Here is a 5,269-nt window from a genome sequence, read left to right on the forward strand (position 1 = left end):
GTGTCCCTGGACTCCTGTCTTCCTTCTGTGGGCAGTGGGGGTCAGGACTGACAGAGCCACCTCCCTGTCTACCACAGTCTGGTGTCCCACCTTGTCCCTCCAACACCTGTCCATGCCTTTGCAGGGCCAGGCCCTCCAGTAGGTCCTGACTGCCCCAATTTAGTGACCAGTACCTGTGCCCTCCACTTAAAAAGAAAGTGTGTTTACCCCCTCACCCCCTGTCGGTTCCTGACCTTTGGGGATTTGGAGGGAAGTGTCGGGATTCACTCAAGAGTTTGAGTTTTACCTAACGAAACAGGTCCACTGGCCCAGCACAGTAAAGCCAAAATCCACACTGAGGTTTGCAGTGGGAGAAAGGAAGGTGTTTATTTGCAGGGCACCAAGCAAGGAGAATCAGGTAGCTCACGCTTAAAACCTGACCTCCCCCGTGGCTTGCAAGCATAAATTTTTTAATGGCAAGGGAAATTTTCAGGAAAGTCGAAGTAGATGAAATTGTAAATCAACGCATGGAGGGTACACCTTGGTTTGGCGTAAAAAGGCAGGATATCTTGAACCAGGGACTTATGGGTCATAGGGTGGAATCAAACATTTTCTGAATTGCAATTGGTTAAGGAAGAGAAGCTTTGTTTTAAAATTTGGGTTAGCAGAAAGGAATGTTAGCTCTAGCTTCTGGGTGGGACTTCCTCCAGGTCCCCCAGGAAGAAATTTAGAACAAAGAGCCATTCTCCGAGTTCAGTCCTCAGCTCCCTCTTCTCTGAGGTCTCTGTGCTAGTGGATCCGTTTGGTGGGGGTCTAGGTTTCTGAAAAACATCTCAGAGTCACGAGTTCAGATATTCTCTTTAATTTCCAGAGGGAACCAAACACCCCAGGACTCTGGCTTCCTTCGCTGTTGTTTTAGGTTACTATTACCTTCCTGCTTATCAAGTTGCTCTTTTGCTTCTCAGGGCTAGCTAGGTGCCTGGAATTTCCCTTGAAAGAAGCCAAGATTTTCGTGTATTTCCATGGTTGGGGAGGGGTCCTTGCTCGATCTTAAGAGCAGGTGCCCTCTGGCAGGCAGCCGGCTAGGAAGCAAAACCAGCACCCAGGGTCCTGATAGGTTTCCACACCATGGCTTCTACAGAAGCCTCTTAATGCTTGTTCTACTGGAAACACAGGGGCAAAACGTGCTTCCCTCTTTGTTTAGAAACCTCAGCAGCTGCCAGGACTGTGCTGCCCAGGGCGCAGGGGACCATGCAAGATGCATCGTCCTTGTCCTGTTGGCAAAGGCACCGTTTCCACACTGGAAGGATGAGGAGGCATTCAGTAAACCAAGTCCCAGACTCACACAAATACAGGGGCTTTGAGCACAGTTCAGGTCATGATTTGGATTCGAGATTTTATATCTTTTTGTTTTCCCAACAAGTGCAGCCATACCTGATTTTCACTGTGAAAATACCACACAATGCCCCCTCCTTTCCCCCCAGCCAATGCCATTCAATTTGGCCACACCTGTTGCCAGCCAGGCAACCAGCCAGGAGTGCAGGCAGACCACTATCCCAAAATCTGGTTCACATGAGTCACTCACTGGGTGCAAGAGACAAGAACAAAGTTGCATTTTGACCCTGGCTCCAAATCACCTCAAGCATCCTCTCCACTTTGTTTTCATCTCACTAAAACGTGAGAAGGAATAACTCATTTTGCAATTCTCAGGACCCGAGGAAAAGAATTATCTAACAAAGGAAGAGTCCCTCCATTCAATAAGATTTGGGGAAGCAATCTTCTTCCTTAGAACCGATATTGGCAAGACTGTGGGTAGAACTGAACACATAAAGACTTGCTCCCAGCAAGTCAGCTAGAAGGACACCTCACTCCCTTACAGCAATGGGCTTGTGTTCCTGAAGCGGATAATGCCTCCAGAGAACACAAGCAGAGAGTCTCCATCCAGTGAAGCCCAACTCACTAGCCAGTGATGTTTTCCTCTTTCCATTTGCTTCTGAGGGAGGTCATGTATGCCTCCTTCCTTCCTCACTCCCTCCTTCTCTTTCTCCCTTCTTTGTTTCCCTCCCTCTCCCCTTCTCTCTCTTCCTTTCTTCTTTCCTCCCTCCTTTTCACAAACATTTGCACTGTGCCAGGCACTTTGATGGGTGCTGATGGTACCATGACAATAAGATCTGGTCTCTGCATTCAAGGAGTTAAAATCTAACAGAGAAGAAAGACAATTACAATCCCACATGTTAAGTAATTTAATAGATTGCTCTGAGGAACACCTAACTTGCTGTGGCTCCAGGAGTTGGCACCTGAGCCAAGCCAAGAAACACAAAGCTGTCCATTAATTTATGAAAAAATTCAGAATATCCCCAGCTTTAATCTATCAAAGATGACATTGATTAAATACTAATAGATTTGTCTTGCCATGTCAAAGTGTATTAATTTAGCTAATTGTTCATCCGCATTTCTAATCAGCACAAAAGCTGAACCAGTGTGGCCTCACAGGATAGACCTTGGTTGATATGTCCTTCAGCTTCTGAATTGATATTTCACTCACAGGGGTTGCCCAGCAAAACCACTATTTCTGCCATTGTGTTTAGTAGGACAGTGGTGAGATTTATGAGAACATGTTGTTTGTGAAAATTACCAATGTTGTCTGCATCTTCTGTGTAGTGCCCTGGCCCTTTTCTATGAGTATGACCCCTCTAAATGTCTCCTGGGGAGAGGACATGGAGGTGGAGCACCTCCAGGGAACAGTTGAAGGTCCCAGGCTATTCAGCTAAACATGACCAAGGGCTCACATCGTCAAGCATGTACCATGCACTGGCCCATGAGTGGGGAGCTTGAGCCTGGACTCGGTCCTCCCAGCAAACCCATGAGAGATGCCCTCATTAGCCACATTTTACTGTAAAGGAAACAAAGGTGCCAGGATGGGATTTAACTGCCCACGGTCACAGAGCCACTAAGTGAGGGGCCACACCAGGGACTTGGGCCCCTCTTACTTCTAAGTGGACTTTTCAATGCTCAGCCAGTAAGTGTGGTCCCTGGAGCAGCAGCCTCCGCATCACCAGGGGCTTGTGAGAAGTCCACAATCCCTATCTCCATCTTCACAAGCTTCCCTGGGTGGTTGATCCGTTTGGGCATTGAATTCTACATGCTGTCAGCCACTGCTTAGCCTGGATAAATTTTAGGGAGGTGCATTGGATGTCTTCATGTCTCCACAGCAGATGTCTTGTGCAAAGAAAGAGAGTAGCACATCTAGGTGGGGGAGTTGCAGGGAGCTGATTGACACTCAATGTGAAGAAGGCACCTCTGAGGACGAGCATCATCTTTTTTTTTTTTTAAGACAGAGTCTCCCTCTGTTGCCCAGGCTGGAGTACAGTGGCATGATTTCAGCTCACTGCAACCTCCGCCTCCTGGATTCAAGCAATTATCCTGCCTCAGCTTCCTGAGTAGTTGAGATTACAGGTGCGCACTACCGCACCTGGCTAATTTTTGTATTTTTAGAAGTGATGAGGTTTTGCCATATTGCCAAGCTGATCTTGAACTCCTGACTCAAGCGATCCACCCACATTGGCTGCCCTAAGTACTGGGATTACAAGCATGAGCCACCACATCCAGCCACTAGCATCGTCTTGATATTATGTCAACCACTAGGGATAGCTGAGCTCCCTACCAATGGAAATGTACAATGGAAGCTGATGACCCCTTTCCTAAGACAAGGATGGATTCAGATATCAGAAGGGACCTAACTATCTTTTGGGACCCCAGGCTACTTTTGGGGCTCCAGTATGCCAGTAGCAAGGATGCAAGATCTCAACGGGAAGTGGCCATAGGCACACGATGTAAAACATTTGCATACAAAAGGGGAGCTCTGTGGCAAAACCTGAACTCTGTGTGTGTAGGAAACATTTTGGCCCAGATACACCATGAAGTTGGATACGCCTGTCTGTACAGGTCTTCCAAATCATTCAGATGTGAAGTCCAAAGTGAGTGAGCAAACTCGGAGCCACATCCCCGAGCTGTCACCACCAGAGTCTTGTTTAGGTTTCCTCAGTGTCACCTCACAGAGCCACCTGAGCAGTGGGCTCTTCCCCTTCCACCAGGTGGAAGAGTGGGCTCCTCCCTTAGCTGCTGGCTCCCAGCAGAATGCTCCAGCCTACCTGGGCCTCAGAATCATCTGTGCACTTATTAACACTTGTTATTATCCCAGCCCTATTTCCAGTTCACCTCATCAGATTCTCCAAGTGTGGGAAAGAGTCACTGTAGAGGTGCAAGTTCCTGAGAGGTTCTGGTTCACCCAGTCTCACAAATGGCACTCCAGAGCACAGTTCCACACCTGGACCCCACATACTGGCCAGGCACTGCCAGGCCCAGAGTTCTGCCCAGGGGACACCCTCCTGTGGAAGGTTATGTGGAGGAAGGACCTGGGGCAAGAAGAACTCAGAGGCACTACTTTCTCCATGTGGAAATGGTGAATGGGGAAAGGCATGACAGCCCTCGAGGGCAACCCAGTGCAGCCTCCAGCCCTGCCCAGAGCCACCTGGCCTGTCTGCTTCCTGCTGCCACAACTTTCTCTCCTCCTCCAGGTGTGCCCCAAAGCTCTATCGGGGGCTACTCTTCCACAGAAGGGAGGAGGAGCATTGTTAGAAATACTTTCCTTTCAAGGAAAACTCAAACTTTCCCTCTGTAGGTTCCATAATTGAATCTGCTGATATAAACTGACAATAGACAGATTAACCAGAGAAAAGGCCTACAAATTTATTAACATGCAAGCACAGGGGAGTTGCACAAAGTATGAAACTCTAAGAAGAACCAGATGGTTGAAACTTAAATACCCCCTTCGTAGAGGAGAAGGAGTTGGGACTTGCAATTCTGAAGAAGAGTAAATGATTTTTTAGAGAAGATAAATGGTCCCAAAACAGACAACACCCTAGAGCAAAGTTCCCCTGGGTCCTGGATGTAGTATCCACTCCAGTCTTCTTTCCAAGCCTTCTTTCCTGTAAGTTCATCTCTGTTTGACAGGCTAGGGAGAGGGGTCCAAGACAATTGCATTCCTTCTGAAGGAACTTCCCTTAGTCAAGAAAGCTCCTCCTTACCCTTCGGGAAAAGCAAAGAGGCAAGGGACAGAGTCGAGAGAAGGTCAGAGGGACCTTGGTTCTGGGGCTGCTTCTTCAGTTCAAAGTATTCAGCATGTCAAGGTGCGACACTTGAGGGTAACACCTTCAACTGGGTGAAGCCTGGGGCTCTGACCAACGCAAGTAGATGTCCGAGGGTGAAAGTGCTCCACTGACCACTATCT

This window comes from Mandrillus leucophaeus, unplaced genomic scaffold, assembly GCF_000951045.1.
Source record: "Mandrillus leucophaeus isolate KB7577 unplaced genomic scaffold, Mleu.le_1.0 Scaffold388, whole genome shotgun sequence".
NCBI classification, from domain to species: domain Eukaryota; kingdom Metazoa; phylum Chordata; class Mammalia; order Primates; family Cercopithecidae; genus Mandrillus; species Mandrillus leucophaeus.